Source organism: Camellia sinensis, chromosome 11 (assembly GCF_055761805.1).
Source record: "Camellia sinensis isolate YWXY chromosome 11, ASM5576180v1, whole genome shotgun sequence".
Lineage (NCBI taxonomy): Eukaryota > Viridiplantae > Streptophyta > Magnoliopsida > Ericales > Theaceae > Camellia > Camellia sinensis.
Window position 1 is genome coordinate 29,498,378 of NC_138971.1, and position 8,870 is coordinate 29,507,247.

At 33.2% G+C, this 8,870-nt stretch overlaps 1 long non-coding RNA gene across 1 annotated transcript; it reads left to right on the forward strand.

Moving 5' to 3' along the window:
- Window positions 1–856: 856 nt before the first annotated feature.
- On the forward strand, window positions 857–8,486 carry LOC114306211 (uncharacterized). Its single transcript, XR_003644590.2, has 2 exons — window positions 857–3,196; window positions 6,721–8,486. It is a non-coding gene; the product is annotated as an uncharacterized LOC114306211 (long non-coding RNA).
- Window positions 8,487–8,870: the final 384 nt, after the last annotated feature.

The following is an 8,870-nucleotide window of genomic DNA, read 5'->3' on the forward strand; positions in this document are numbered from 1 at the left end:
TTTGAATTTTTAAATTTCTGCATAAGTTCTCAATTAAAAACTATGTTGTTCAATTTTTTAAAATTTTTAAGCTCGACTAAAGTTGTTTGGATTGAGCTCACCTACGTTTGTAATCTAGTAAGGGGTTGAAAGTTACATGATTAAATTTGTGATAAATTAAAAAATAATAAGTAAATTGTGATAAAATTATGGGACTTAAATTGTAAATTTCAATCTTCTTTGATTTCATAATTTGCATAAAAAAATTTAACTATTTATATTATTTTGTATGAAAATATATTATTAATTTTTTTACATACACTGTATAGTACGAGTTACCACTAATAAATATTATAAACAATTAAAGATTTAAAAAGTAGTTGAAATGGTTTAAATAGAGATTTTTATCACCTAATAGCAAGGACAAGATCAGATAAAAAAATATAACAAGATTTCGTGATTTATGAGATAGAAGCTTAAAATTTAATAGATAATAGATTCAATTAATTATTGAGACCAGCAATGAAAAATCCCATTTAGTTAATTGAAAGCCCATGTTAAAACCCGATTGAAAACTGACCCGAATGTTCACGTCCATATTCACGTTATGGGTCACCTAGGTTACAGAGCAAGCATCAGTGTTGTGTTGAATAGGAACTGGAGAGAGAGCGAGAGAGAGAGAGAGAGATGGCGTCGAACGCGGCCGTACCGTTCTGGAGAGCGGCGGGGATGACATACATAACGTACTCGAACATATGCGCGAACATGGTGAGGAACTGCCTCAAAGAACCCTACAAATCTGAAGCCCTAGCTCGCGAGAAGGTCCATTTTTCCGTCGCCAAATGGGTCGATGGCAAACCTCAAAAACCCAGTAATTTCCTTTTCTTCATTCATCTGATTTCAATTTCAGTCTCAGATTCTTGGCTTTTATTGATTTGTCCCATTTTACTTATTTGTTTGTTCGATCTCTTGATTACGTTATGTGAAAGATGGGTTTTTGATTTGAGGGTTTCTATTAGTGATTTGATGAAGGGACTTTTATTTTGAGGATGAAGATTATGATTTTAACATATTGGGCATTGTAGATATCCTGGTTAACTATGAAACATTTCACAACTGGGATCTTGTTTGAGGCTCGGGAAAAAGGGTTTGACTTTACAATTCTGTTCTGATTTTAGTTGCATTATAATTTTATGGAAAATTTTGCATGAGGATTTACGCATAGATATTCTTCGAATTTATAGTTGTTCTATCTTTTTATGGTAAAGAAAGGGAGAGTCTATATATATATATATATTTAGTGAAAATGATTTTACTTGATAAGCAATTGGTTGTTTTTGTATTACTTCTTGGATTCTTGATCAAGAAGGGCATTAACTTTTATTGCCCTTTTTAATTGAGATCACAATAAGCCATGGCCCATTTGGACCTTAGTAGGCTTATCACCATGGCATGGCTTATCAACTTAGGAATGGTCTCTTCTTGTCTTATGTACCCAACTTAGTAGGTTGAACCTCCTTGGATGTGCAACTCATGTTATTATTTTTCAATGGAGCTATTAACCTTGGTAACATTTTGATTTGTTCACACTCTTGAGGTAATTTAATATATATCATATGTGTGGAGGGATAAACACTTTTATCTTTGTTTTATTTGTTTCTTATCGTTTCTATGTAATTGGTAATTACAAAGATGTTTGGTGTTGGCGTGTAGAAAGCTTACAAACAAGTTATATTTTGAAACTTTTATGAGGGTGTTGTGGTAATAGTGTATCTGAAAAATTGTTATTTTTATCCATTGATTATTATCATATAACATTGGTAGGGTAGTGTGACAGTTTGCAAGTGGGACTTTTAAATTGTCGTAGCTGGATAAAGAAGTGATATATTCAACTCTGAACTTCATAGAAACCTGTGAAGCACTGATTGCACTATTGATTACATCACATTTTCTCCCTCTAATTGTATGCTTGTTTCTGACTTTTACTCTTTATTTATATTTAAGAACTGTGTTTGGTTTTTGATGTAATTTAGTTTTAAGATTTATGGTAAATTGTGTATACGAGTATTGTATTAATTGTGTTCTTAATACACTCAACAATGCATGTATTTTCTTCCTTGCACACCTCATACTTCTCAAATATACATTTTTAGGGTTGGTTTGGCATGAACTATATAATCCATCTTTTTGTCTTTTTTCCATCACATCACCTCTCTACTTTTCTGTACATCTTTTCGTAAAAAGACAAAAACTGCACTTTTTTAGGACACCCCAAACCAACCCTTAATGTGTTAGCATTTCCATTAACATTTCCATATTTTACATATTTATCATCTTTTAAAAAAAATCAGTATCCATATCATTGCGATACATTTTCCAGTGTATACCTGTTTTGAGGTTGTTGCACATCCTTTTTTGTTCATGTTATTTTCCGTGTTTGTGCCTTAGTAATGTGAACACTAATTGAACAAGTTGTCTTACTTTATGGTAAGCTAGTAACCTTAGACAAAAAATGTGTTGATTTGATGAATTTACAAATTTGAGGGTGTCCGTTGTAGATATCTCATAACCTGACTTGTGTCATACACATGTAAGCAATTAAGTGTGCCTTGCACATCGTCATACAAACCCCCATGTGTCAACCTTCTAAGGATACATGTTTGATATAGCACCAAGAAGAAGAGAAGGAGAATAGAGAAGACGGAAAAGTATGGCAAGCACCATCCCAATCAATATATCACTTAATTAATATCCAAGAAAATTTGATAATATCAATACACTCTGAGCCTTATATATATATATATATATATATTTGTTGTAGCACTATCTAATTAGGAAACAAAAAAAGATAAGGAAACATAAAATAATAACTAAAATCCTAATGAAATAAGCTCTCCTGAATAAATAGAACTCCTAATCTTCTATAATGTCATACAATTCTTTTTCATTCCTATTATTTCTCCCCAAATGAGAAAAATACTCCATTGGAGAGTTGTGAAAATAAAAGAACTCAAACATATGCGGCTCATATTGGCAAACACTTATGTTTCTCCCCGACTGAGAAAAATTCTACTTCGGAGAGTTGTGAAAATAAAAGTACTCCCAACATATGTGGTTCATGCTGGCAAAACACTCCAACCCTGGTGGAGTGTGATTGGTTAAGTGCTTCTTGTATGTAGTTATTATCATCATAGGTTGCTCTCATGAAGTAGGATTTGTTGGTCACTAGGAAGCACGGATACGGGATACGGATATAATACAATATGGATACGACGATATGACAAAATTTGAAAAATTAGGATACGGGTACGGCGGGAATACGTTCGTAAAAAATATTATTTTTACAATTTTTAGTAATGTAGTATACATAAAAATAATAATCTAAGAAATTAATTTATTTGCTTATAAGAAATTAATTTATGGTGTTTAGTTCTTTTAAACTAATAATCTAAAATTGTTTTTATTTAGCACAAAAAAAAAAAAACTAATCTTTAGCACAATAATTAATTTACAAACCATATTGATATTTTTTGCCAAACAAAAAAGATGTGATTTATTTATCCAAATAGGTTCAACTTTTTTTTATAACCAAACACATTTACAACTTATTTTAATTCTTTTAAACTAATAATCTAAAATTTTATAAGTATAAAAGCTAACATATAAATGATATCAAATGGGGCCAATGTGAAAATGATGAAATTTCGTAGTTTTCAGAATCTGTAAATTTTACTAGAGAAATTGAGAAAAAAATTTCCCCTATAATCTCAAATTTAATATTGATTTCATTTTATAGATCGTAAAGAATAAAGAGTATATTTAAAAAAGAAAAAAAAATATGCATTATAAAAACAACAGCAGGAGATCGAAAGAAAGGGAGAGGGGAGCTCGACGAGACGAAAGAGGAAGAGGGAGAGATCAAGCGAGAGCGAAAGAGAGAGAGTGAGTGATATCGAGTCTGTCAGTCTAGAGAGATCGAGCGAGAGGGAGAGGGAGAGAGACAGTGAGATCAAGCGAGAGGGAGAGAGGGAGCGAAAGAAAGAGAGAGGGACGAACCTGTTCGACGATGATGACGTTGCTGTTCGAGAACCTGATCGACGACGCTGCTGTCCAGAGAGACTCCTCATCCTCCTCCTCTTCCTTTGTTGTTGCTACTGCTAGGGCTTGGTTCGTTGTTTTTTTTGTTTTATTTTACAAAACTTTTGTTATTTTACAATTTGACCTTATTATAAGGCCAAGTTTGGCATCCTCAAAAAAATCTAAAAAGCTAAAAAGTTACACAAAAAGTAAAAAAGACATTACTATTCACAAATAAAAAATATTATATATATATATATATATCTATACTTCAAATCTATGAAGCACGGATATTCCGAAATGGCCCCCGTACGCGTATCGGATACGGATATGCGCCCGATACGGCGGGATACGTATCAGATACGGGAAATGAAGTATCCATTTTTTTTTTAATTTTTGAATTTCGGATACGTCTAGGTTACGCGAGGATACGGTATGGATACGGCGGGGTAAAAAAATAATTTAAAAAACTTAAAATGGGGTCAAAGTAAAAATATGAAAAAAAGATAACATAAAACACAAAAAAAAAAAAAAAAAAAAGTCAACTAAGCTTACCAAGACTTAGGTCGAAGAGCAGCCGCGAAGGAGGAGCAGGAGGAGTTCGTCATCGTCTCTCGTCTCGAACAGCAGCTTGACGATCGTTGATCAGGTTCGCGAACAGGAGCTCCACGGTTGTCGATCAGGTTCATCCCTCTCTCTCTCCCTCCCTTTCGCTCCCTCTGTCTGCCTCTCACTCGATCTCACGAACTCTCTCTCCCTCTCACCCTTGCTCGATCTGTCTGGTTGGAGATGGACAGATCTCGATCTCATCTCATCTCTCCCCCTTGGTCGATCTCTCTCTCCCTCTCCCTCTCCCTCTCCCTCTCCCTTATCTATGTCATCTCGTCTCTGTTTTGCATATTTATTTTTATTATTATTTTTTTTAATTTTTTGTATGTATACTCTGTAAATCAAATAAGATATATATATAAAAAAAAAAAAACTTTGAATATGGTACATTACTTGAATCCTGATAAAATAAAACGAATAAATAAATAAACTTATTAAAAATAAACTTTGTGAACTTATAAAATTTATAAACTTTGTAAACTTATTAATAAATCAAATAAGGTAAAAAAATTTATTAATAAATAAATAAATAAACTTATTAAAAATAAACTTTGTCAACTTATAAAATTATATACTTTGTAAACTTATTAATAAATCAAACAAGGTAAAAAAACTTATTAATAAATAAATAAATAAACTTATTAAAAATAAACTTTGTCAACTTATAAAATTATAAACTTTATAAACTTATTAATAAATCAAATAAGGTAAAAAAACTTATTAATAAATAAATAAATAAACTTATTAAAAATAAACTTTGTCAACTTATAAAATTATAAACTTTATAAACTTATTAATAAATCAAATAAGGTAAAAAAAACTTATTAATAAATAAATAAATAAACTTATTGATAAATAAATGAACTTTGTAAATTTTTCTCCCTTAATTTGAATTATTCAAATTATGGGATTGAATTGCATTATGGTTGTTATGGGTGATGCTATATTGTTAAAATTGTTGAAATTTATTTTTATGTATGCTACATTACTAAAAATTGTTGAAATTTTATTTTATGTATGTTACATTACTAAAAATTGTTGAAATTTTATTTGTGTATGCTACATTACTAAAAATTGTGAAAAAAATATTTTTTATGAACGTATCCCCGCCATATCCGTATCCTACTTTTTCGAATTTTTTCGTATCGCCGTATTCGTATCGTATCGTACCCGTATCCCGTATCTGTATTCGTGCTTCCTACCTTCAAATGCACTAGCAACGTGACAGTCCTAAACCAGGGAAAAGATCCACTTTTTTTGTAGCCAAAAAAAATTTTCATAGTTAAAGTTTATTAGTTTGATGGTAATATTGGGCCCCAGTAAGGGTTCCATTTTGATAATACGAACCGTTCAATATGTAGAACTCGTCGAGTAATATGTGCCTGTAAAAAATCACGTTGATCGGATATCGTTAACTATATGATCAAATCAGTTTTGTATAAACAAAACCGATGGTGTGATAGTTAACTGTTGGAAAAAAATAATCTGATCATATAGCTATCGATATCCGATCAACGTGATTTTTTACAGGCATATAATAATCGACGAGTTGTACATATTGAACGGTTCAGATTATTAAAATGTGACACATGGTAGCCCCCACAGATTCACCATCATTGTCCAAAAGTTATTTGCCCCGAAGGAGTTGATTATTTTTCTTACTAGACAGGCTGGGCAGCCGCAGGCAGCCGTACCATCAATCTTAAATCTTCCCCTACGCACTTTATTTATACAATTTTTTATTACACATTTTTTCATAAAAAGGCAAAAAGTTAACCCAAACATCCGTCTTTTTTCCCTCAACTTTTTAGTTCAAAAAGACAAAAAGTGCACTTATTTAGGACACCCCAAACAACTCCTAAGTTTTTTAAATTATTGTTTCGCCTCGCCGTATCCTGAAAGTATCCCGAGCGTATCCCTGAAGTATCCAAAACGTATCCAAAACGTATCCGAAATTTAAAAAATTGAAAAAAAAAAAAAAGATACTTATTTGCCATATCAGATACGTATCCGACATGCGTACGGGAGTCATTTCGGAGTATCTGTGCTTCATAGGTTGGTCATAAAGAAAGATCATGTCTGAACTACTCATAACATCAATCAACTGATCTCTAAGAGCTGATAGTGGAAAAACAGCAATTCCCGTACAAACATTATCAAACAAACGAGGTTTTCAAGTGTCTTGATTAAGTATCATATCTTTTCAAGAAAAATCAATAAAGTATGCAGTTGGTTCATTTTCAAGAATAGTACATTAGATGTGCACAACTATTATTGCTTGATACACTTATGTTGAATGTACTATGAGAGGCCAACAACATTGTGTTTGCTTCAATCTTGGACATGATCATTGGGAAGCCTATCGTCTTGAAACCAAGCAGGGATCAAGCGTTAGGCCATCTTACAACTTCACTCCATGATACTCACACCACATGTCTCTAGGCATGCTGAATCACTCGACACATATTGTGGTACTTTGGAGATTTGAGGTTTAGAGGCTAGAGATGGAGCAACCACTCTGGTGTTGCAGCCTGCAAGGGTCCAATAGCCTTGAGCACCCGTCCTATTGAGAGAGAACATTTGCAACTGAGCTTTACCCCATAGGAAGACATTATTTCTCACTAAAAGGCATCTCTAATGGCCCAACGGTTTCCCTAAAGCTCTTTTTGGACGTTTAGTTAAGATCACGTGCTCAGCTTCTGTATATAGAAGATTTTACCCCTCTTACATTAGTTAAGCGCTTTACTTGAGTTTGAGGTCTCTACTCTCTCCGGATAGACCTCAATCACTCTCCAAGTCTCTGGTGCCTCTGATGTGTTTTGCCACTCTGGTGAATCCTTGGCCGCTCAGTCAACCCTTGAACATCCATCTATTTAATGTATTGATGCTTGAACTGTATGTCAATATAGTTCTTGATGTGAAATTATTTTTCAATCTTTTGAACTGTTGGATCATAGTCATCAAGGCGCTGTGAATATTCCATGCCATGGGCTTGGCTAAGTTAAAACTTCTAGATGTAAACCATTTTATTTTGGTGTTCTTATTTGGCATCATCGTCGTCGTCGTCGTCATAATGCTAGCATTTTAGTGGGCTTATAGTAAAGTTTGATGCCACCCAAAGTGGACAGGTTTAAGTTTTTTGATCATTATCTACTGGAAAATGTGGCAGTCATTGCCACTGTGAAGCAGACTTTGGACATGTATTTGCTTGCTTAGGCTGTTCCTTGTTTGTCTTGCGTTCAGTGTAATTTACATGTGGACCTTTGCTAGAGCATGTTAATAACCAAAGTCATGGTAAGGAGTTGCTAAGCTTAAGTCCCAAGGTTCCGTGGGAAAAACAAAGGCAAGAAAAGCAAATATGTTGGATGTTAGGGCCTATTTGGTGCATTTTTCTGCAAGTAGAAAGCTGATAATCAAAGAGCAAAAGTTAAAAGTTCCCTTACCCCCTGCTTCACAATAATCAACTTTTTTTTCAATTTATTTAAGCTATTTATGCCTATCAAGCTAAAAAAAAATTAATGGCTATTAATCTATAAGCTTGCATCATATACTCTTGCACATATTTTCATAATTAAAAAGTTATAAGCACGTCCATAAGCTGTGCACCAAACAGCATTGTGGTCCAATGGATTATAATTATTCTTTGTTACCATCACTATTTGAGACTGCAGAGCATGCGTCGCATATTACATTGATTTTGCCATTTTCTATCCTCTTCATTCTTTGATAAAATTACTTAATTGGTTTGTTCATCAGTTGTTCGTTCGGATGATCCTGAAGAATGAAGCAGGGAGTCAGTTGCCAAATCTCTTGTTGGGAAAGTTCTTTTTTTGCTGAAGTTCTTCCATTTCATCGAGTTTAGTGGGTATGATTTATATTTGGATTTGTAATGCCTAAGCACTTGAAACAATGCTTGTAATACCGGGTTTTGCATGGAACTGAACTTGTAATAATGTGGCTCGTGCTGCTGAAAACATGTTCACAGTTTTGTTGTTGAATGGGTTTCCCATATTGTTCAAAATGATCACTGCTAGCCTCTGAGAGGATTTTATTGCTTCTGTTTAATTGCTTTGTGGGAATTTGGTGTTTGTTTTGCATAGCCATTATCACTAAGAAGATTTGGAAAATAAAAGAAAAGGGAAAAAAAAAAAAAAAAAAGAAGGGAAAGGGGAGAGAAAAGATGCATTAGCTTTTGAGCAGGTGAG